The sequence below is a fragment of the Eubalaena glacialis genome, chromosome 6 (assembly GCF_028564815.1).
Source record: "Eubalaena glacialis isolate mEubGla1 chromosome 6, mEubGla1.1.hap2.+ XY, whole genome shotgun sequence".
Classification (NCBI taxonomy): domain Eukaryota; kingdom Metazoa; phylum Chordata; class Mammalia; order Artiodactyla; family Balaenidae; genus Eubalaena; species Eubalaena glacialis.
In genome coordinates this window covers 28,353,007-28,379,177 of record NC_083721.1, presented here as the reverse complement: position 1 = coordinate 28,379,177, position 26,171 = coordinate 28,353,007, and the positions used below count along the sequence as shown (strand labels likewise).

At 36.9% G+C, this 26,171-nt stretch overlaps 1 pseudogene; it reads left to right on the top strand.

The window, feature by feature from the left end:
* The first annotated feature begins 16,519 nt into the window (after positions 1-16,519).
* On the top strand, positions 16,520-17,518 carry LOC133092938 (protein SET-like; annotated as a pseudogene).
* The last annotated feature ends 8,653 nt before the right edge of the window (positions 17,519-26,171 follow it).

The following is a 26,171-nucleotide window of genomic DNA, read 5'->3' as shown; positions in this document are numbered from 1 at the left end:
GGTAAAGGAAATATTATAATGTGTGAGTTAAGTATGGCGGTTGTTTTTTCTGGATTTCTATGTTTTGATTCTCTGTTATAGTTTCTACTTCCCATAAGCAGTTTTCAGTCCCCTCCTGCCTTTTAAAGTCACAATACAAACTTTTTCATGCAATTTCACATAATTTTATTTTCTATGAAAGAGCAAACGGCTCAGGAAGGAAAAGAGTACTGCAATATCAGCCTTCAGATGGTGTGGGCAAAACCAACAGGGACTTTCTTTTCAGCTGTGCTTTGACTTCAAATCACTTAAATTCTTCCTGAAAATAATTTTTTTCAACATACCCATATAATGTGAGCACCATCTATATTGAAAATGTTGAAGCCTAATGTAGTTAGGAGAATAAAACTCCTTAAGTAGTTAGGAGAATAAAACAAGATAATGTTTCTGATCATTTATTATTAATATTCAAAAAAATATTCATAAGGAATAGCCAATAGGTAGATGGCATTTTGTAGTCTTTGATTAAGAAAAGAGGCAGATGAGTTGAAAGTATCTGCGTTGCATTTCTAAGCTTCCTCAGTGTTCTTAACTCCTACTGATTTTAAGTGTTGGAATTGCCAGCACATATAAAGATACGTGCTTTAAGCTGCTGATTTGCTAGAGTCATTTAATATCCTAGAGTTTGAAAAATGACAAAGGAAATTATCTAATATTAGTTAACAGGTATTTTTGGTTTAAACATAATTGCTACATTTTTTAGTGGCATCTTTTAAAAAGCCTTCTCTTGTTTATTTAATACAGTTTTCAATGTATTACTACAAACTTTAAATGCCAGAAACACAGCATAAAATATGTTCTATGTTTATCTGTCTTGAAATTCCAATCACATCTGAATAAACATTTTCTCTTTTTCTAAAATCATTTGATGGAATGCAATCCACTGAGTTCTGATTCACTTCAATGTACTATCACAACCTTGTTTTTAGAGGTTGATGTCCAAGAACTAATGTCCCTTAAGAAGCTCTTTTATTTGTTTTTTGGCAACTGTTTTCCTATTGGATAAAACGTTGAAACTCTTTTGACTAAAGGACATTTGCCATAGACTAAAAAACTGTTTGGTTCCTATTCAAACCTAAGAAAATTAATTATGAGGTCAGACCTAATTCTGTTATTTATTTGGCAATAATAATAATACATCAAATGAATGTACCCTTTATTTGGATTTTAATGTACTTTTGGAAGTATTCCGTTTTTAAAAAGTCTGCACATTCCCTTTTTTGTTGTTGTGATTATGGCCATTTTGTGATAAAGAAATGAAAGCGTTGAGTTGTTTGTGGTCCCATAGTCTCGATTAGTAGAAAACTGTCCGGGTCCTCCGATTCTCAACTCGCCTTTTTCCACAAGACTTCACTGCCAGTTCTGACCTTCACTCATTTTGGTTGCATGGTTTCCTTTTCATGTCCTCAAGTAAGCAAGGGTAATGCGGCTCTCTGTGTTATTGCAGCTGAGGGAAGTGAAGTGAAGGGGTCACCGGGGTCGGGATGACAGCGGAACTCTTACCGTTTGCTCACCACGCTGCCGCTCAGCCCTTCCCTTCCTGCTGCCTTTGAAAACACACTTCTTGAAAGTAACTCCTTCTATTTCAAGCGTTCAAAGGTGGGCAAATCTTGTGGATTTTTATCAAACATAAAAGGATCATCAGCTTCATATGAGCAGTTTGCAAAGGGTAGTGAGAGAAAAGAATGTGCATTAATGTGTCTCTTACGGGCATTCAGGATGTGGTGACAGTCAATGAAATGATCACACGTAATTAATAAATAGCTACATAGGTGAGGGAGTTAAGTAATGGATAAGCGGGTGATTAGTGGTTACCCCATTTTCCACTGTCTGAACTATTGATAAAAATGGTGTCTCTATAAATACAATGTGAGAGTGTATTAAAATTCCTCCACAATCCCTTTCAACTCTAAAACTGTATTGTTAGGGAATTGTTTTATAAAACCAATAAAAATCAGAATGTGTTGGCAGAATTGACTTATTTAGAATGAACACTACAAGGACTTGTAAAAGAAATGTATGTTATTCTGAATATGAAGCTTTGACAAAAGATAAACTAAGAATCATCAAAGGGAAAAAAATGTTGTCTCAACCAAAAATGAGTCACTTCCCATAACCTTGTCTGTTGGATTTTAGAACTGGGGGGTGGGGTCTCTCACTTTTGGGTGGCAATATAGAAAGCAGCAATTTTGTCCCAAGTGATTTCTTTTCCAGAAAAATACAATTCAAATATGTTTGCCTAATAGAATCACTGCTGATAAGAGTATAATATACCATACCATTGTAGTACTTAATAAAATTATGTTTTACTAACACGCTAGAAAATCTCAATAACTAAACACTCATGTGCGATATCCTTTACAATTGAAGTCCTGTAACTTTGAACTTAGGCATGTTTAATACAGTTCAAGCAAAAAGTATTGCTTTTACAAAGAACAACATCTCTGTACACATTCATGGTACTTTGCAATTTAATTTTTTCCATATGTAATATTTAATTAATTATTTATTGAAGTATAGTTGACTTACAATATTATAGTAATTTTAGGTATATAACATAGTGATTTGATATTTTTATAGATTATACTCCATATAAAGTTATTTTAAAATATTGACCATATTCCCTGTTTTGTACATTACATCCTTATACCTTATTTGTTTTGTCTAGTTGCTTGTATCGCCTAATCTCCTACCCTTATCTTGCCTCTTCCCCACCTCTCCCCTTTGGTAACCACTAGTTTGTTCTCTGTATCTGTGAGGCTGTGTCTGTTTTGTTATATTTATTCCTTTGTTTTATTTCTTAGATTCCACGTGTAAGTGAAAAATACACTATTTGTCTTTCTCTGTCGGACTTATTTCTTATATAGTATTTTACCAAACTATTAGAATATAAGTGCTGTGGAAAACAGACGTTTATTAAATTCACTGCACAATCCAAAGTAAAACTCACTTTTCTTCCTGCCCACTCCCCCATATCTATATTTTTGTCCAAATCATTCAAATAAAAATATTCGGGCTGAACTGAAGTTAAACAAGAAATGTAGATTGGGGAGGGCTGACAACAAGCAGCCTCTGTCTCGGCATCATTCCTCACATTGAAGTTTGTGCTCTACACTTCATTCAGATAAATGCCCAAAGGTGCAATTTCTAAGTTGTATGGTAGTTACATGGTTAGTTTCATAAAAACACTGCCAAATTGTTTTCAAGAGTGGCTGTATTATTTATATGCCTACCAGCAACGTCTGGGGTGATTGTTTCCCAGATCCTCATGAGCATTTGATGTTGCCAATATTTTAAATTTTAGCCATTCTGATAGGTATGTAGTCATATCTCATTTTGGTTTGAATTTGCATTTCCCTAATTGCTAATGATGCTGAACATCTTTATTTCTTATTTGCTGTCTGTATATGCTCTTCAGTGAAATGTCTGTTCATGTCTTTTGCCCATTTTCTAATTGGATTGTTTTATTACTGTTGTTTGAGAGTTCTTTATATATCCTAGCTATTAATCCTTCGCTGGACATGTGTTTTGCACATATTTGGGCTCAATCTGTAGCATGTCTTTTCATAAAGGTGTTTGAACACACAAAAAGTTTTTAATTTTGATGTGGTCTAATTTATCAGTTTCTATATTTATGCATCATGCTTTCGGTATCACGTCTTAGAACTCTTTGTCTACCCCTAGATTCTAAAGATTTTCTCCTATGTTCTTTTCCCAGAAGTTTTATAATTTTACATTTAAGTTTGTGAGCCATTCTAACTTAATTTTGTTACAAGACATAAAGTTCAGGTTTGAGGTTCGAATTATTTTACCTTGGATGTCTTATTGTTCTAGAACCATTTGTTGAAAAGTCCTCCTCCATTGAACTGTTTTCACATCTTTGCAAAAAATCAGTTGGCAGATTAATATTCCATGGTATGGATATATCGTATTTATTTATCTATTCATCATTTGATGGACATTTGAGTTGTTTCTGCATTTTGATTACCAATAATAATTCTGCTATGAACATTGGTGTGCAACTGTTTGTGTGGACATATCTTTTCATTTCTCTCGGATATATACTTAGGAGTGGAATTAATGGGTCTCATGGTAACTCTATGTTTAATATTTTAAGGAACTGCCAAACAGTTTTCCAAAGTAGCTGTACCATTTTACATTTTGATGAGCAATGTATGAGGGCTCCAATTTCTCCACATCTTTACCAATGCTTGTTATCTGTCTTTTTTCATAACAGCTATCCTAATGGATGTGAAGTAATATCTCGTTATGGTTTTTATTTGCATGTTCCTAATGAGCATCTTTTCATGTGCTTATTGGTCATTTGTGTATCTTCTTTGGAGAAATGTCTATTCAGATCCCTTGCCCATTCTTTTTCTTCTATTCATTGTTCTGATTTATTTCTTAAACTTTATTTTAAATTTTATTTTATTATTAATTTTTTAATATCTTTATTGGAGTATTTTGCTTTACAGTGGTGTGTTAGTTTCTGCTGTATAACAAAGTGAATCAGCTATATGTATACATATATCCCCATATTCTCTCCCTCTTGAGCCTCCCTCCCCCTCTCCTTATCCCACTCCTCTAGGTCATCACAAAGCATCGAGCTGATCTCCCTGTGCTATGCGGCTGCTTACCACTAGCCATCCATTTTACATTTGGCAGCGTATATGTCAATGCTACTCTCTCACTTCGTCCCAGCTTTCCCTTCCCCCCGCCCATGTCCTCAAGTCCATTCTTTCCGTCTGCGTCTTTATTCCTGCCCTGCCCCTAGGTTCATCAGTATCGTTTTTTTAGATTCCATATATGTGTATTAGCATACAGTATTTGTTTTTCTCTTTCTGACTTACTTCACTCTGTATGACAGCCTCTAGGTCCATCCACCTCGTTACAAATAACTCAATTTCGTTTCTTTTTATGGCCGAGTAATATTCCATTGTGTATATGTGCCACATCTTCTTTATCCATTCATCTGTAGATGGACATTTAGGTTGCTTCCATGTCCTAGCTATTGTAAGTAGTGCTGCTATGAATATTGCGGTACATTTATCTTTTTGAATTATGGTTTTCTTACAGTATATGCCCAGTAGTGGGATTGCTGGGTCATACGGTAGTTCTATTTTCAGTTTTTTAAGGAACCTCCATACTGTTCTCCATACTGGCTGTATCAATTTACATTCTCACCAACACTGCAGGAGAGTTCCCTTTTCTCCACACCCTCTCCAGCATTTATTATTTGTAGCTTTTTGATGATGGCCATTCTGACTGGTGTGAGATGATATCTCATTGTAGTTTGGATTTGCATTTCTCTAATGATTAATGATGTTGCATTAATGTGATGTGTTGATGAAACACATCCTTTCATGTGTTTTTTGGCAATCTGTATATCTTCTTTGGAGAAATGTCTATTTAGGTCTTCTGCCCATTTTTGGATTGGATTGTTTGTTTTTTTGATATTGAGCTGCATGACCTGCTTGTAAATTTTGGAAATGAATCCTTTGTCAGTTGCTTCATTTGCAAATATTTTCTCCTATTCTGTGGGTTGTCTTTTCATCTTGTTTATGGTTTCCTTTGTTGTACAAAAGCTTTTAAGTTTCATTAGGTCCCATTTGTTTATTTTTGTTTTTATTTCCATTTCTCTAGGAGGTGGGTCAAAAAGGATCTTGCTGTGATTTATGTCATAGAGTGTTCTGCCTATGTTTTCCTCAAAGAGTTTTATAGTGTCTGGCCTTATATTTAAGTCTTTAATCCATTTGAGTTTATTTTTGTGTATGGTGTTAGGGAGTGTTCTAATTTCATTCTTTTACACGTAGCTGTCCAATTTTCCCAACACCACTTATTGAAGAGGCTGTCTTCTCTCCATTGTATATTCTTGCCTCCTTCATCAAAGATAAGGTGACCATATGTGTGTGGGTTTATCTCTGGGCTTTCTATCCTGTTCCATTGATCTATATTTCTGTTTTTGTGACAGTATCATACTGTCTTGATTACTGTAGCTTTGTAGTATAGTCTGACATCAGGGAGCCTGATTCCTCCAGCGCCGTTTGTCTTTCTCAAGATTGCTTTGGCTATTTGGGGTTTTTTGTGTTTCCATAAAAATTGTGAAATTTTTTTGTTCTAGTTCTGTGAAAAATGCCATTAGTAGTTTGATAGGGATTGCATTGAATCTGTAGATTGCTTTGGGTAGTAGAGTCATTTTCACAATGTTGATTCTTCCAATCCAAGAACATGGTATATCTCTTCATCTATTTGTATCATCTTTAATTTCTTTCATCAGTGTCTTATAATTTTCTGCATACAGGTCTTTTGTCTCCTTAGGTAGGTTTATTCCTAGGTATTTTATTCTTTTTGTTGCAATGGGAAATGGGGGTGTTTTCTTAATTTGACTTTCAGATTTTTCATCATTAGTGTATAGGAATGCAAGAGATTTCTGTGCATTAATTTTGTATCCTGCTACTTTACCAAATTCATTGATTAGCCCTAGTAGTTTTCTGGTAGCATCTTTAGGATTCTCTATGTATATAGATACTGACTTTTTATCTGTTTTCTCTAATAGATGCTACTTTTCCGTGTATTTCTCTGAGTCAAAGGAAGACTGGTTCCTTTGTAGTGCCTGTTTTTTAACTCTCTCATTATTCTGTGTTTTAGTCATTGCTGTGCTTCATTTGATCCTGCATGTATATATTCTTGTTTGACTCTTTCTTGCCCATCAGTTCCCTTAACACAGATTAATTCTTATTAATGTTTAAACAATGTTCAACACAGCTATATTCTAGCCCCTTATAATAAATATATTCTGTTATCCTCTCATTTTTGTAATCATGGGCATGGTTTGAGTGGGAAATGTGATCTGTATGTTCATATAGGATTAATAAGGCCAGTTTTCACAGGTGACTGTTATGCTTTGGATTATAACTGTAGTCTTTTTCCAAACACCTGTCATTATAGTCACTACCCAAGTATCCATCACAATTGGAACATGCCTCCTGGGTACATATTTTGCCTGAAGGCTTTGCTTAAAAAATGCAACTCAATAAAATTTCTTATGACTACAGGACATTCAGTTCGGTTGGCAACAGTGATTTTCCACCTATTATGTACTGCTTATGACTGAGTTTAAGTGAATCTCTACATGTTTTTTTCCTCTTTAGTTACACCATTCCATTTTTATCCTCAGTACTACAAGTAAATTTATCCTACTGCCAGTATTTTTATATGTTCAAATCCATAGTAGTAGCTTATTTTCTAATGGAAGACATTTTACGGTAGTAGACTAGTAATGATAATGTTCAAGGATACTGAATAAGTCATAGAGGAAGAGGCTTCAATATAACATTTTTCTTTTCAATAAGCAATATAAAATAAAAATATATAAATTGTTTCTTTCATTGTATTCTTATATTCTTAAGGTTTAAGTTACTTTATGACATAATTTTTTCAAATCTTAGCTGATTTTTACTGTCAGTTATATCTGTAATTTTGGATATTATTTCTTAAGAGGCTAACCTTGCATGGCAGGAGGACACCATAGCCATGACTGAAGGTAAAGGTGAGATTCAAAACGGTAGCTCCTGGTTATAGTTTATTTGTTACAACTAGGATGATGTCAATAATGTTGATGATGATGATGACTTTGCTGTGGGGTGACTGTGAGCAAGTTGTTCTTGAATGCCAACCTGGAAACTCTTTTTCAGAATTACAGAGCTTAAAACAATATTTTAGAAACACAGCTATAAAATAGGCATCACCAATCACCAGAATAATTCAGTGCATGCTGTATATTAAAAGTTTAATGTTTCAGATGGCAACATTTTGGATATGCTTTTATATACCTCTCTATTTACTAAAGTTAGCTAAATTAAATTTTCATCAGCTACTTTTCTTAAATCAATAGACAATTCCATCCTACCAGGTCTGATATGAGGTCATTTCATTTCAGTGTGTACCTCATCAGAAAGAGAGGAGAGTTGTAAATTTAGTCGTTATTAGTTTATGATACTATGCTGGTAAATGCTAACTTTATCTCCCCATTTTGCTGTGCACCATTCTGGGGTCTGAGGGTTATGGGTGGTTGTTTCTACTGGCTGTACTGTCATCCAACCACTGTATTGTTATATCTCTCTTAAAACATATCTTGGTAGTGACTACAAAAACTTCAGCGTTTGCTCAACAAAGAGAAAATATGAAGTACAAAGAAAATCCTTAAGATATGGCATTTTTTTGTATGGAACCCTTATATGTAACAAATAGTTGGATATTTCTTTTTTATTATTTTTTTTTAAATAGATCTTTATTGGAGTATAATTGCTTCACAATACCGTGCTAGTTTCTGTTGCACAACAAAGCAAATCAGCCATATGCAGACACATGTCCCCATATCCCCTCCCTCTTGAGCCTCCCTCCCATCCTCCCTATCCCACCCCTCTAGGTCATTGCAAAGCACCAAGCCGATCTCCCTGTGCTATGCTGCTGTTTCCCACCAGCCAACTGTTTTACATTCAGTAGTCTATGTGTCGGTGCTACTCTCACTTCACCCCAGCTTTGCCCTCCCACCCCATGTCATCAAGTCCATTCTCTGTCTACCTCTTTATTCCTGCCCTGTTACTAGGTTCATCAGTACCATTTTTTTTTTAAGATTCATATATATGCGTTAGCATACAGTATTTGTTTTTCTCCTTCTGACTTACTTCACTCTGTATGACAGACTCTAGGTCCATCCACCTCACTAAAATAAAGCAATTTCATTTCTTTTTATGGCTGATAATATTCCATTGTATATATGGGCCACATCTTCCTTATCCATTCATCTGTCGATGGACATTTATGTTGGTTCCATGTCCTGGCTATTGTCAATAGTGCTGCAATGAACATTGTGGTGCATGTGTCTTTTTGAATTATGGTTTTCTCAGGGTATATGCCCAGTAGTGGGATTGCTGGGTCATATGGTAACTCTATTTTTAGTTTTTTAAGGAACCTCCATACTGTTTTCCATAGTGGTTGTATAAATTTACATTCCCACCAACAGTGCAGGAGGGTTCCCTTTTCACCACACCCTTTCCAGCATTTATTTTTTCTAGCTTTTTTGATAATAGCCATTCTGACCAGTGTGAGGTGATACCTCATTGTTGTTTTGATTTGCATTTCTCTAATAATTAGTGATGTTGAGCATCTTTTCGTGTGTCTCTTGTCCATCTGTATGTCTTCCTTGGTGAAATGTCTATTTATGTCTTCCACCCATATTTTAACTGGATTGTTTGTTTTTTTGATATTGAGCCGCATGAGCTGTTTGTATATTTTGGAGATTAATCGTTTGTCTGTTGTTTCATTTGCAAATATTTTCTCCCATTCTCACGGTTGTCTTTTCGTCTTGTTTATGGTTTCGTTTGCTGTGCAAACGCTTTTAAGTTTAATTAAGTCCCATTTGTTTATTTCTCTTTTTATTTCTGTTACTCTAGGAGGTGGTTCAAAAAAGATCTTGCTGTAGTTTATGTCAAAGTGTGTTTTTCCTATGTTTTCCCTAAAATTTTATAGTGTCTGGTCTTACATTTAGGTCTTTAATCCATTTGGAGTTTATTTTTGTGTATGGTGTTAGGTAGTGTTCTAATTTCATTCTTTTACCTGTAGCTGTCCAGTTTCCCCTGCACCACTTATTGAGGAGGCTGTCTTTTCTCCATTGTATGTTCTTGCCTCCTTTGTCATAAATTAGGTGCCCATATGTGCATGGGTTTATCTCTGGGCATTTTATCCTGTACCATTAATCTATATTTCTGTTTTCGTGCCAGCACCATACTGTCTTGACTACTGTGGCTTTGTGGTATAGTTTGAAGTCGGGGAGCCTGATTCCTCCAACTCCATTTTTCTTTCTCAAGATTGCTTTGGCTATTCAGGATCTTTTGTGTTTCCATACTAATAGTAAGATTTTTTGTTCTAATTCTGTGAAGAATGACATTGGTGTAAGTGTGGTGTTAAAGTCTCCTACTATTATTGTGTTACTGTCGATTTCTCCTTTCATGGTTGTCAGCATTTACCTTATGTATTGAGGTGCTCCTATGTTGGGTGCATAAATATTTACAATTGTTATATTTTCTTCTTGGATTGATCCCTTGATCATTATGTAGTGCCCCTCCTGCTCTCTTGTAACTGTCTTTATTTTAAAGTCTATTTTATCTGATATGAGTATTGCTACTCTGGCTTTCTTTTGATTTCCATTTGCATGGAATATCTTTTTCCATCCCTTCACTTTCAGTCTGTATGTGTCCCTAGGTCTGAAGTGGGTCTCTTGCAGACAGCATATATATGGGTCTTGTTTTTGTATCCATTCAGCCAGTCTGTGTCCTTTGGTTGGGGCATTTAATCCATTTACAGTCAAGGTTATTATCGATATGTATGTTCCTATTACCGTTTTCTTAATTGTTTTGGGTTTGTTTTTGTGGGTCTTTTTCTTTTCTTGTGTTTTCTGCTTAGAGAAGTTTCTTCAGCATTTGTTGTAAAGCTGCTTTGGTGGTGCTGAATTCTCTTAGCTTTTGCTTGTCTGAAAAGCTTTTGACTTCTCCATAGAATCTGAATGAGATCCTTGCTGGGTAGAGTAATCTTGGTTGTATGGTTTTCTCTTTCATCACTTTAAGTATATCTTGCCACTCCCTTCTAGCCTACAGAGTTTCCACTGAAAAATCCGCTGATAACCTTATGGGGATTCCTTTGTATGTTATTTTTTGCTTTTCCCTTGCTGCTTTTAATATTTTTTCTTTGAATTTAATTTTTGTTAGTTTGAGTAATATGTGTCTTGGTGTGTTTTTCCTAGGGTTTATCCTGTATGGGACTCTCTGTGCTTCCTGGACTTTGGTGACTGTTTCCTTTCCCATGTTAAGGAAGTTTTCAACTATAATCTCTTCAAATATTTTCTCAGACCCTTTCTTTTTCTCTTCTTCTTCTGGGACCCCTATAATTCGAATGTTGGTGCATTTAGTGTTTTCCCAGAGGTCTCTGATATTGTCTTCAAGTCTTTTCATTCTTTTTTCTTTATTCTGCTCCTTGGCTGTTATTTCCACCATATTGTCTTCCAGCTCACTTATTCGTTCTTCTGCCTCAGTTATTCTGTTATTGATTCCTTCTAGTGTATTTTTCATTTCAGTTATTGTGTTGTTCCTCTCTGTTTGTTTGTTCTTTAGTTCTTCTAGATCTTTGTTAAACATTTCTTGTGTTTTCTTAATCCGTTCTTCCATTCTATTTCTGAGGTTCTGGATCATCTTTACTATTATTGCTGTGAATTCTTTTTGAGGTAGATTGCCTATTTCCTCTTCCTCTATTTGGTCTTGTAGGTTTTTACCCTGCTCCTTCATCTGTGATGTATTTTTTGCTGTCTCTCTTTTTTTTTTTTTTTAGTGGGATTGTGTTCCTGTCTTACTGGTTGTTTGGCCTGAGGCTTCCAACACTGGAGTATATAGGCTATTGAGTAGAGCTGGGTCTTGGAGCTGAGATGAGGACCTCCATGAGATCTCACTCTGATGAATATTCCCTGGGGTCTGAGGTTCTCTGTTCGTCCAGTGGTTCAGACTCCGAGCTCCCATTGCAGGAGTTTCGGCCCGACCCTGCGCTCATGAACCAAGATCCCACAACCCACGTGGGGTGGCAAAAAAAAAAAGAGAACAATAACAAAGTAAAAAATACAATTAGACTAGGCAACCAACAGATATGTTAGAAAGAATGTAAAAAATATATATAGGTGAATCAACAACCAGAAGGTACATCAGTACCACAATAGTAAAAAAAGAGGAGGGAAAAGAAAAATAAAAAAAAGAAAAGGGAGGGGAAGGCTGTGGCTGTGGAGGGTGAGGCCTAAGCAAGGACAACGTTTGGGTGGTGGGTGGGGCCAATGCTCAGGACCCACAGGGCTGGAATAGGCCCTGGGGGGTGTGGGGGGTGGGACTTAGGCTCAAGGAACAGAAGGAGTCCAGGCATGCCCCCCACCCTGGTCTCAGATGGCAGGGGACCTCACCGGGGAGCCCAGCAGGCTTCCTGGGCTCGAGTGAGCAGTGCAAACACCTACCTCTCCTCTCCTGCTCCTCCGGTCTGGGGTCTGGGAGGGCCCCTCCTGCCTGTCTCTTCTGATCTCCCCAGCCTCCCTCCTATGCCCCCAAGGACCCACGTGGCCTGGAGGGGGGTTTGGAGGGCAGGGTACAGGCCTGGGAGTTCAGCAGGCTCCCCATGCTCGAGTGGATGGGGCAATCGCCCTCTGCTCCTCCTAGTTGGATATTTTGAACCCTTATTAATAGTTGAATACATTGTTTTTAACTAAGATCAAAGAGTCATACATTAAAGTTAATATAAATGGAGATGGATTGTACTCAAGTATATTATAAAATTCTGTTTTTTATTAAAGGAATACTAAATATAACCATGGATTTTCTACTCTGTGTTTAAAAAGTCTGCTTTTAGTTAAAACAATTAGTCTCACGAGACCCCCTCCTCTATGTTGGTGAGAATGCTGGACAGTTGAACTAGTGCTGAGATTTGCGTCCCAGAACTAAAGAGCCTGAGTCTTGCATTTATTCACAGTCAATAATGTTGACAATACTGATGCCTCGTGACACAGTCTAGAGTAGCAGAATAAGGTTAGAGTGAAAAAGTATAATATTAGCCAATACAATGAATAATTATTGAAAAATATTTGTATTTGACCACAAAAATTATACTGCAGTATTCTTGCATTTTAATCATGAACACAGTCATTCCTCTACCATGTAGAATTGAGGTATAATTTGAGTTCCATTATATACATATTTATTTCTTTAACAACTTGTTGCTATGAGAATGGGTTAAACCAATAAATGATGAGGCTTGAGAACTTGACTTCCTTAAACCACAAATATATAGTATACAATAAATTTTGAACAATCATAATATTTTATAACTTGAATACTTTGTCTTATCACAAAAATATTCATTGTAGAATATTTAGAAAATAAAATTAAGCAAAAAAAAAATCCCTGAAATCACTCATAATCCTACTACCCAGAGATAAACACTGTTAACCTTGTCTTCTATGTCATTAAAGTTTTAAAATATGCACCCAAACTTCTCTAACACAACTGGAATTGTTGTGTAAATGTTATTACATCCTACTTTTTAAAAAATTTGATTAAGTTTAAGTATCTCTGCACCTCCTTTGTCTTTGGGTAGAGATGTGGGTATGGTAACCTCTCCAATCTTTCTGGCTTTGGCCTTCACTTTCTTCATAGAACCTTAAGTCTAGGTCAAATTGTTATGTCTGTATATTCTAGTGGTGACTCCCTTTGTTCCTAAGATGATCTTCTACATTCCTTGCCGCATGGTTCCTTGTATCACCATGTCCTGCTTGTACTATCGTCGTATCCCACCAACCTGTTGGAGAAATTACTGTGCCCATCAGGCTTCTCTATTGTTCCACTGGGCATTGCCACTGATGTCATGGGGTCTCACGGGGCAAATTATATGGGAAATTCAATGGTGCAGCGTGAAAACCTGCCTTTGCCCTCTTTATGTTATGGTCTGTTAGAGGATATTAAATGAATACTGCAATACCCCAGTGTTGCAAGAGGGAAGTAGTAAAACAAACTACTAAAAATAAAATAGTAAAAATAATAAAACAAATAGTAAAAGAGTAAAATGCAAACAGATACTCAAAATGACTATGTTTTAGTGTACTATTAAATGGTACATGATACAAATCACATGTATCATCAGGCCTTGTGGAGTTGGAAGCACCTGCTGCTCCAAGGTGCTCGAGGCTCCGGCTCAACACAACAAAAGATTGTGAACAGAACACACTGTGTGACGTGAAGAGAGTGACTGTATGTGAAGACAAGAAGATGACACAGGAGGATTTGCCTCAATTCAGTTCTTCCTATAAGATCTCCCCCTGTCCTCCAACACTGTAGCCCAGATGTCTGAGGATGTCGTCTTGCTCTTGACCTTTTTCACATGGCCTTTTCCTTGGGAGTTCAATGAGAATATTAGGGGGAACTTGAGCTTCCTCTAGAGTGTGCCTCAGTTAATGTAGACCTTAAACCTTACCTGGAAAAGGCTCAAGTGGTGATTTGGAGGCCGCTTAAATAACATTTCGTTCTTAAGTGCTTTCCATGGATATCTGCTAAAACCTGTGTATAGTTACTCGCATTTCTCCTTCCAGGAGATCAGGTTCCTGATGATAAAGATTATTGTGTTCCTGTTTAAAAATACGTTTCCCAAGCTTTTCCCCAGAGATTGGCATGCAACAGGTGTTAAGAAGCATTCCAGGAGACACGGATCATCAGGCAAGTGTGTAAAACATTTTTCTCGCAATTCTTATTACTTTCCTTTTGTTTGTAGACCTCCTCAGTTTACAGCCCTGGCTGGATTTGAGAATCACCTAGACCTTGCTCCCAGATATTCTAGTTTAATTGATCAAGAGTCAGACCTGGTCATCGAATTTTTAAAAAAATTTTTCAAGTGATTCTAATAGTGAGTATTGCCAACCATCACCTTAGGAAATGCAAATGTCAGATGCTTTGTAGCCATAGCAATCGTTCTACTGTGAGTATTCTTTGAAATATCTAATATAGATATTTTAGACTGTGGAGATTGCCTTTAAAGTTGAAATTTCTCAGGCAGATTGAAAGTTCTTTAAAAAAATGATTTTCATCGTTTTTCAAAAAATAAATTGCTGTTTTCTTCATCCCTCATACCTAAACATGTTGGGTTTCAAATTATCTTTGTTTATCTGCTATGCCTCCAGTTTTAAAGGAAAATTGGTCATGTTTGTTTGCTTGTTGTGTTTTTAAGTATGAAACTATGTGATTAGATCCATTTTAGGATTTGGGAGACGAAAACATTTTTGAAATAACTGCTATTTAGGTTGCAGGAGGCATAACTTAAAACAGGCAAACCCACAATGAGGTGAATTGAGGACTGAGTTTTTCCACTTGCTGTTGTTGGGACCAAGTCAACATCTGTCCAGTTTGAATGAGGCCCATGGATGTATTTGCTCTGGCATTGCTAGCCAAACTAAGTCTACCAATTTGGCCAAGAAGCTCACTACATTTATTCTTACTCACTACATTTATTCTTACTGGTTGACAGTTTTATTTGTGATCCCTATTTAAAATGGAGAAATTGAGCCCAGCCCTTAAGACTTTGGCTTTGGCAAAACTGCTTTGGGCAAGATACAGAAGGCTAAAGAAGGAGAGACTGAAACTTTTCCTTCGTAAACCTTTCCTCTGTAAAGTTGGCATGCTGTAACCTACTAAATGGTGGGTGAGTTCAAGCACCGTGTTCAGTGCCAGCATAGCTAGAATTTCTTTACCAGGGAGCACACTGGCTCCTTGTCACTCATGGTGTCAGTACTTTTCAGTCACATATCCCAGAAGAACCTTCTTAAACTTTTGAAGTTTTATAAATATCAATTTGTGGCTTTGGTTTATGTGTTGGGAGCCATATGTGGCTTCATAGGTCCTTGTAGCTGTTTGCAAACTTTTTGTCTTATAGGACAACTTTGAAAAATGAGTCAGCAATTATAAAATGTTAAAGAATAACCTCAAAGGGAGCAACTTGTACTTGTAATGAGAGAGAAAATGTTTTCTCTAATCTTTACAGTTTTCATCCTTACATTTCTGGTATATGAATACCGAGGTTAAAACAGTTTTAAAAAAAAGACAAGGGGAAAAATGTCAATCATGGATTGAAATGTTTATCGAAAAGGAGACTGAAAATCAATAAGAATGGCAGTAAGGAAGTAATAAATATTGCATTTAACTAAGCATTAATTTTTATGTCTTTATTGAAACATAAAAGGATAGTTGGGAAAAGGAATTTGTGAGTGAGACTCATAAACTGTCCTGTTCTCTTTCAAGAATTTGAAAGATATTCATTCTTGGTAGCATCCTATATATGTAAGGTGGACCTTTATTTCACCAAAACCTATCTAACGATGCTTCCCTTACTTCCAGATCAGTCCTAGAAGAATGTTGAGCATACCAGACACTTGACTATTGTGAAGCCCTAGTCCCTGTTCACTTCCTGATCTTAGCAAGGTGACCTGTGGACCTGTCAATTCTCCACTTTTCATGGACATCAACCGGGCTCTCCCAAAGTGCACCCTACAAATAACTATTGAAAATATGTGCTCTTGGTTTTCAGCCTTCCCCTTCCCCTCTGGTACCTCCTATTGGCAGAGTCTGTACAGGCGCCAGGTGGCAAAGCAGAGATGCGGTGAGAGTCTCCGCTCCAGCATCACAGAGTTTAGAAGGGTGGGAAAGGAGTCGAAGACAGCTCAAAACCTGGCAGATGACCTCGATTTTTAAAAGCATTGGGTCTGATGGAACCGTGCAAGGGCAAGGAAGTCGGAGGCTGATCAGCTTTTCTCTATCAGGATTTAAAATGAGAAATAACCAGAAAGGTCGATCATAGAATTGCCTTCTCAGGAAAATTTCAAGACTACAGTAGAGATATCAAAGCAAGACTGGTGATGCAAATGCTTTACTTCTCAAATCTGTTTGTGATATTTAAACCTCTGTCACCTGGGGCAGCCTTAGTTCTCAGAGCTCCTGGTACAAGCCTCTTCCCTTGGGTGGATTCTTGGCTTTTCTCCCAGCATGGCCCCCAAAACCAGTCTTCACTTCCACCCCAAGCAAAGAAACTAAAGAAACCGAGACTGACTCCTGCCTCCAGGCCAGAGGAAACGTCTGCTTCTCAGAACTTGCCGAAAGAAGAAAAAGAACAGCAAGAAGCAATTGAACATATTGATGAAGTACAAAATGAAACAGACAGACTTAACGAACAAGCCACTGAGGAGATTTTGAAAGTAGAATAGAAATATAACAAACTCCGCCAACCATTTTTTCAGAAGAGGTCAGAATTGATCGCCCAAAGCCCAGATTTTTGGGTAACAACATTTGCTAACCATCCACAAGTGTCTGCACTGCTTGGGGAGGAGGATGAAGAGGAGCTGCATTATTTGACAAGAGTCAAAGTGACAGAATTTGAAGATATTAAATCAGGTTACAGAATAGATTTTTATTTTGATGAAAACCCTTACTTTGAAAATAAAGTTCTCTCCAAAGAATTTCATCTGAATGAGAGTGGTGATCCATCTTCAAAGTCCACTGAAATCAAATGGAAATCCAGAAAGGATCTGACAAAACGCAGAATAAAGCCAGCAGGAAGAGACAGCATGAGGAACCAGAAAGTTTCTTCACCTGGTTTACTGATCATTCTGATGCAGGTGCAGATGAGTTAGGAGAGGTCATCAAAGATGCTATGTGGCCAAATCCATTAGAGTACTACTTGGTTCTGGATGTGGATGATGAGGAAGGGGAAGGAGAATAAGATGATGATGATGATGAAGAGGAAGAAGGATTGGAAGATATTGATGAAGAAGGGGATACGGATGAAGGTGAAGAAGATGAAGATGATGATGAGGGGAAGGAAGGAGAGGAAGATGAAGGAGAAGATGACTAATGGAACACTGATGGATTCTGACCTTCCTTTTTAAATTTTCTCCAGTCCCTGGGAGCAAGTTACAGTCTTTTTTTTTTTTTTTTCTCCTCCTCTTGTGCTCAGTCGTCCTGTTCTTGAGGTCTCTTTTCTCCTTTATACCATGGCTCACAACTTATTTTGGGGGGAAATACCTTGAGCAGAATTCAGTGGGAAAAGAGTCTCTACCCTTTTCTGTTCCAAATTCATTTTTACCCCTTCCTGTCTCAACACAAACTTTGTGGAATCAACACCACCATGCTCTGTGGGAAAAAAGAAGACTCTTCTGCTCCCTTAGCTCTGCTGGAAGCTGGAGGGTGCTAGGCCCCTGTGTAGCAGTGCATAGAATTCTAACTTTTTCCTCCTTTCTCTGTATATTGGGCTCAGAGATTACACTGTGTCTCTATGTGAATATGGACAGTTAGCATTTACCAGCATGTATCTGTCTACTTTCTCTTGTTTAAAAAAAGAAAGAAAAAACTTTAAAAAATGGGGTTATAGAAGGTCAGCAAAGGGTGGGTTTGAGATGTTTGGGTGGGTTAAGTGGGCATTTTGACAACATGGCTTCTCCTTTGGCATGTTTAATTGTGATGTTTAATGGACATCCTTGCAGTTTCAGATGACACTTTTAAAATAAAATTCTCTCCTAATGATGACTTGAGCCCTGCCACTTGATGGGAGAATCAGCAGAACCTGTAGGTTCTTATTTGCAATTGACATTCTCTGTTGTAATTTTATTCCTGTTTATTTAAAAATTTTTCTTTTTGTTTTGCTGGAAAGGAAAGATGATGCTCAGTTTTAAACGTTAGAAGTGTACAGGTTGCTTTGTTACGATAAAACTAAATGTGTACACAAAGGAAAAAAAATCTGTTTGTATGTTCAGTTTTTACCACTTCTTGGGGATAATAAATTTCCTATGTAACTACTGAAAAAAAAAAAAAAAGAAAAGATAGTCTCTTGGTAAGATTCATTCAATGATCTATCAGTATTTATAAAGGGTCTGTTTATTGTGAGTGAGGCAATGTTCCGAGTGCTGGGGATAACTCAGTGAACATGACAGATAAAATGTCACTTTCTTGTGGAAATTATATTTTATTAGGGGAAGAGAGAGATAACACCCAATGAACATAATAAATGAATAATATAGTACATTGGAGGTTGTTAAGTGTTATGGAATAGAAATTGTGCAGGGATAAGGCCAATTCAGATTGTGGAGGTGATGGTAGTTTGCAGTGTTCAATAGAGTGGTCAGGATAGGGGTATTTTAAAGAATAAAATGCGGCAAAGACTTGAAGAAGGTGAGTGAGAGAGACATCTGGCTATCTGGGGGAGGAGTCTTCCAGACAGAGGGAAAAGCCACCCTGAGGTAATGGAACTGTAAATTCCAAGTTTCAAAGGCATGAAAAGAAATCAGAGGTTTAGAAAAAAGGCTGGTGTCATGTCTGGCTGGATCATAAGGGGAAGTAGAGAATTATAGGTAGAAGGTAGACGATTGAACACTGTGTATGCAGTGTTGAGGTGGTTAGGCTTTGTCCTGTAGGGGTCAGCCCATCTTCCATACAAGGATGAGACCATAGGCAGGGATTCTTTATATCTGCCAAAGACCTTTAGACAGAGGAGACGCTCAATAAATGTCTAATGAATGAAGACATGTTTGGTTACAAAAAGCTTCTACAAGTAAAGTGGTGGGAGAACTATAAGAAATATAAACTCCCAACTGTGTGTATAAAAAAGAATATTGATGTTAACCTTAACCAGAGGTGTCTTTTTCCTAAGAATTGTTTTTCTTTTTCACAAAATAAATTATATGAGTGAATTGAACATCTGTAAGTAGTTTCCTATTGCTGTCAAAACAAATTACCATAAAGTCAATGGATTAAAACAATACAAATTTATGGTCTCACAGTTCTACAGATGGCTTAATTGGTTTCTTTGCTCTGTGTCTTGTCTCACAAAGCTGAAATCAAGATGTCAGTGATCTGGGATCTTATCCGGAACTTCTGGGAAAGAGTCCACTTCTAAGATCTTTTAGGTTGTTGGCAGACTCCAGTTCCTTGTGGTTATAGATCCAAGGTCTCCACTTTCTTGCCGGCTGTCAGCTGGGGTTTGCCTATAGCTCCTAGAGACCCTTCTCAGTCCTTGCACATGGGCCCTACATCTGAGCCAGCAACGATGTGCAGTTGAACCCTTCTCCTGCTTAGAATTTCTCTGACTTCCTCTTTCTGCTGTATCTCTCTTCTTCCTCTTCTAATGTATTTTTCAAATTCACCCTTTAACCTTTTCCTTCATATGGTTATATTGAGTCCACCCTGATAAACCAGGATAATCTTCTTGCTTGAAGGTTAACTGATTAATAAGCTTTTTTACATATGCTAACAGTGCCTAGATAAATGATTGAATATTCAGGAAATGAGAATCTTGTTGGGGGGTTGGCGCATCTTTAGAATCCTGCCTACCACAATATCATATTTTGGGTTGATTCATGCCAAGTACTGACTGTCTTTCTAGAGCAGGACACAGCCAAAAACCTGCCCGCACAGGTTTAGGTGGTACCACAAAACCTGTTCTGTGGTGAAGAACTGACACAGAGGAAGTAACTCAATATAGATGCTGATGGGAAATGGGTGATAAATTGGGGGGCTCAATTTTTGAGGAGTGTTGCAGTCTAATTTGCAATGCAGAAAAAGGTCATTTTCTAGTCACATCAGTAGTGAGTAAATCAGAAAACAGGGAATATTGTGAGCCAAGGAGACAGTGGTCATCGTTGCACAACTGACCTGTCTGTAGGCATAGGTCCCCCTGGGTAAGGTACAGGACAGGGCTTTGTTCCTTAGATGGTGGAAGACTACTGGAGTAGGCATGGAGTACTAGGCAGGGAACAGGTCAAAACTAAATTATAGGGCCAATTACAGAATGAGAAGACAGAGGAAGCAGAGATGTAATTCCAGCAATTTAGGGACAGAGAGCTGGCTGTGTGCAACCTTAGAGGGCACCAATTTCTGACTCTTACTTTAAGTAAGTCATTTTCCCAAAAAAGCCTAACACTTCTTCAATGGTGCTCTATGAATACAAATGTCCAGTCTAAATCCTTCTGTCTCTAGGAAATATACATTTTCTCCTCTTGTAAATGCAGTGACATATTTGATTTAATATATAACAAGGTAGCTATCCTACTGTGTTTTAGAGGTATAAGAGGGCAGCATCCCTCAACCAGCTTTTATTGTATTGACTTTAAAATATTTTATGCCTGGCTGTTTATTTTACCATGAATTTTCAAGAGTTTTAGAAGACAAAATATAAATGCAAACAGACATTTACAGAGACAGAATAGAAGAACTTGGAACTTTTCCCCCCTCTTAGCTGTAATTACTTTAAAACATTTCTTTTTGTCTGAAAAAAGAGAATATCTCTTGGTAATCTAGTAGGATTCTTGGATTTGGGAGGAGAATCTTAATTGGTCCTTTGGGGAAGACATCATCGATACACCTCAGAAGCAAAGTGAAGATTTTCAAAGCATCTGCTTTTAGAGCTCTTTCCTGGGGCACATTTCCTGGGCTCTGTCTTGTGGCCAAAGACTTTCATACCATATATCCATTCGTTATTAGATGTGTGTGCTGGGGGTGTGGAGCAGCTGGGGGAAAAGGTGATAATTACTAAATAATATTACTCTGTTTTTAGTCAACTTGTTCCTCTATAATGAGCAAGTTTCTGCTTCACATTTTTTCTGCAGCTAGCTAACCTGGCCAAAACTTAATCTAGCAGATGATTGAGTGTGGCATTAGCCAACACCATACTGCTTCCAGCTTCCTGTCCTGGGCCTCCCCTCCTGGGTTTATTATATTTCAAGTCTGGTTCTCCTCCAGCTGGCTCACTATCCCAAATATTGCTTTGATTGTGATATGGACAGGCCATAATGTGAGTTAAGTTTCAGGAACATCAGAAACCCTTCCCTTTATCCAGTCACTAAACGGTCTCTGTAAGTTACTTAATGACCTGTATTCGAATCTATATATCTGTACCAGGCACAGGGAAAACAAATACATTAATTAGTGTTAACTAATCTTTTAGATAATCGTACAGACATAAAATGCTGTGTGTTTTGCTATAGATTATTGGAATTTTTGCTAAGACAAATACGAATCGATGTAACAATGATTATGATTAGTGTAGCTGGTAGTCAAAGTAGAAGAAAAACAACAGGAAGAAGACAATAATTAAATTTTAAGAATACATGGGGGAATAAGAATGGGTATTGTCTCATTGATATGTTGCTAGCATTTCGCAGAAATCTAGGTCTTCCCTGGCAGCCAAGTGAAGCTTCCTTACTGGATAATGTCTGGGACGGTAACCCAATGAGTTGGCAGTAGGTACTAAGAAAGCTAGAGATTCGTTCTCCTGTAGAAGAACCATAGATTTGGTTCTCCTGTAGAAGAATCATAGATTTTACCTTTACTCCCAAAATTGAGTTTCACTTATATTCTATTGATAAAAGCTATGTATTGGTGATTCAGCAGAATCTACTTCAAATTCTGGAGATATTACTAGATACCTTTCATTAAGAGTAGACTAGTGACACAATTTTCATATTCAGAGGACAGTGTAGGATAATGGGCTTGAAAGAGCAGGGAAGAGGTGTACAGCCAGCACAAGGCAGCTAGCCCTCTGGAAGTTTTCTGATAGGGTCACCATATTCTGGTTTGTAGGACCAGAATACATATATATTGTCAGTTATCTAAACTACACCAAATTCACAGGAGTCTAAGGCATAGACAGGAATGCCATTTTTGTTTGTTTTTAAAAGATAAATGTTATTTCCATATAGACTAGCTATGATGTTTGTTGGCTATAATGTTCTCTACCGATAGGCACCTCAAGGCAAATAATAAAATTGGAATTTTTCTAAGTGAGTATAGAGTCAGAATAAGTGATTTATCCTGGACAAGAGAACTTTAAGTACTGCTCTCCCCTGTAGAAAAGGCCTTGCTGATATACGCCCCTAATGTTGTGTCTGAAGGACAGATTCTACTAAGGAGTGTGGGGTAACTCTGGGTCAGGCCCAATGTCTCTTACCCAAGCCTTAAAAATTTTTTTTTTCTATTTTGAGAAATTCCTTTGTTCATAACTTTAAAATTATGTTAATAATATTGTCTATTTTCAACTCAAATTTGGTAGTAGGACTCATCTCTTGATTAGAACATTGTTGTTCGGTGAATTCCTCAGTCATCCATTTATAAATTGTTGCTTAGTTTAATTAATTAACATATGGCCAACTTTAGTCATTATATGTTGATTAGATTAGATTAATTCAGAGTGGTGAGATACATTACTATCACCCATATGCTTAAGGCTATAAGTGAATGAAAGATCTTACCTTAAAAAACTTTATGTAGTTTCTCTGTGAACATGCTTTTCACCTTTAGAGCTGTGTAGAGACTTTAAAAAGAGAATTGGCCTCCTATGCTTTACCTAATTGCTCCCAGCAATAATAATACTAGGCAGAGAAGGCTTTATTTTTTTCAAAGATTTTTAGCATATTAAAAAACTCTATAAATAGTGATAATAACTTATTCATTTGCTGTTTTCTAGTACAATTGTTTAGTACTAGAAAATTATTTTTCCATTAGATGTAATAGCTCCCAAAGAAATGGAATATATCAAATCATGGAGTTACCTGAGAGTTAAAGGGATTTAACTAAATAAAAATAATTATGAGATTGTGAAATATGAGGTTTCTCATTTAATTTGTTTTTCCATGTGATTCCTGTAACTTTATGTAATGATTTTTTTTTTCCTATGGAATGACTTTTTGAAGATGTGGTGAAGAGAGCATAACATCCTATTTCCTATTTCTTAGTATACTTGCTTCATCTGGTGGCTGTCATGCTGAGATTTCCTGGTGAATGTGGGAGAGGTGGTATTTCTGTGGTCTCTTGATTCCTTATCAACAATCAGTGTCAGTGCCTTTCTGCCATTTGTGAGACTCACCCTAATCTTACAATAGCACATTTTTTTCCCCTTCTTATTCTTTAGGAGTAAAAAATTGAGAGTTATTTTTTACAGTGCTTATACTTCAATCTCATCACTGTTACTAAGAGGTCCTCCTACCTTCCACCAGAATATATAGACATTGTATTTTATGCATAGCTATATATCCATTACCACGTTTTCACTTGGTTAAATATAAGAAATAACTGCTGTTCATATTCCAAATATGGAATAGATGGCCTTGGTAGATAGTCACCAAAGGCTTGGCAATTTCTTTGATGAAATTGATGAACATTTGTTTAATAAGAACTTTCTACTCTATCACTGTTCCTTAGGGTTTCATCCTGTTAGAAAAATTTTACCACGTTTCATAAATTTCATGAAAGTATTACATAATACACTGAAGAAATGAAATGTGAGAACACTGGTATTCATCCATAAAGAACAATATATAACTTTCTATTTTTTCTTCTTTTCTATGAGTTTTAACATTAAGTTTTTTCACAATGAGTAATTTGTAGTCACTGACTAGGAAACATAGTGGTTTATGGAGTATCTATTTCTACCTTCTTCCTTGCTACTAGAGCCCCCCCACACTTGTGGAGGATGGCAATGTTTCCATGTGATAAAATGTCCTCATGGGGTAAAATATCATTGCTCTAAACCACACATGGCATCCTGATCCTCTTTGCAGTATACTGGGTTTTTAGGCTGTGTTGTACCTAAAAGAGACCCTGTGACCAAATTTCATCAAATGAGATAAAAGGAAAACCCATTGGTGGATTTGCAAAAAGATTTTGTTGAAAGCGGCGCCCTGAAGTGGAAAGCCTCATATCCCCAACCAACAGTGAGACCAAGACTCCTCCATCTCCACTGCATACTAGCAGACACCTAATGGAGAAGAAAAACCTTTGAAAATGAATGACAGGGGGCTGTGAAGTTTACAAGATACACAAAGAGAATAGGAATTTAGTCACTGTTTCAGGATGCAATTGGGCATTCCAGGAGAATGTGTGGTACGTGATACCCAGGTATCTGCATCAAATTGTTTTTGCTAATCAAATTCCCATTCTTGGACTCTGTACAGCTTTGCATAAAGAATAGCTTAATCTGTCCTTGGGATATAATGTGAATTCTCTTTAGGAAAGATGGAAGGAGGTATTAAGAACATGCAGAGGAGAAGTATCTCCTTTCCCTCCGGGTCAGCTAACATCATCATCGTCATCATCATCAAACACCCGCATTGTGAGTGTGGTAATGAGTATATGCCTATAGTTTGAGAAATCACAAGATCAATCCCTTTTACTGTTTCCTCTCCAAGTCTGTATAGACTCCTTGTATAGGGATAGGATACAGCCCTAGGTAACCTGGATTACAGTAGCTTTTATAATTATAGAATTTTTATAGAGAAAATCGTATACTTGGGGGAGATGCAGGTTTTAATTAGGGTTAAGAAGAGAGAGTTTATGTAAACTGCTTAAACATGTAAGAACACTTGATTTCAGAAGTGAAGGGTAAGGAAGTGCAGTTGTAAGTGAGGGCACCTATGATGATGGGTGAGGCAGAAATAGGACATGATGGATGTGGGACAGCAGGATAGGATAAAATGGAGTAGGCGTAGCTGAAGAAGGTTGTATTCCATTGAATGATGCAGGACTCAGGGATAAACATTATATTTGGGTGGCCCTGGCATGCTACAATATAATTTGAGTGTTAAATGTTTTGCTTGATATCTTTCACATTGTTAAGTAAATGGTAACATGTACAATAATTTGACAAGCAACAGCAGAAAAGGGGTGTTTTTAGTACAGATCTTCCTCTACTGATGATGGGGTTATGTCCCAATAAGCCTATCATCAGATGAAAATATCATTAAGTCGAAAATGCACTTAATACACATAACCTACTGAACAGCATAGCGTAGCCTAGCCTACCTTAAACATGCTCAGAACACTTACATTAGCCTACACTTGGGCAAAATCATTTAACACAAAGCCTATTTTATAACAAAGTGTTGAATATCTCATGTACTTTATTGACTACTGTACTGAAAGTGAAAAAAAAGGAGGTTGTCTGGATACAGAATGGTTTTAAGTACATCAGTTACTTACCCTTGTGATTGCATGACTGACTGCGAGTTGCAGCTATGGATATGAGAGTATTGTACCTTTTACCACTAGCCCAGGGAAAAGACCAAAATTCAACATTTGAAGTACACTTTCTACTGAATGTGTTATCTCTTTTGAACTGCTGTAAAGTCATAAAATCACAGGTCAATCCATCAGAATTTGGGGATGGTCTGTATAGTGTCTGTATTTTAACAAGTTCAAAGTTGGGGCAAGTGATTTAAAATTCTGCTTTTGAGAGTTCTTAATTTTTTAAAAAATTTAGGTCACTGTGCCAAAGGAGTTTATTTCTATTCAATTTCCAATTTGTATTTTTATTCACATTGGGATTTGTGTTTTACTCAAAATAACTTCATTCAGTGGAGAAATGAGATATAACGAATAATTAAAATTTCAAGAGAAGATTTGATTAGTAAGGGCACATTCTAAAAAAATTCTATTATTTCCTAGCTGACCCTGTAAATATTAGCATCATTTAGATTTCTTTGGTGGATAAACTTTTCCCCCTAAATGTTTAAAAATCTCTCTATATAC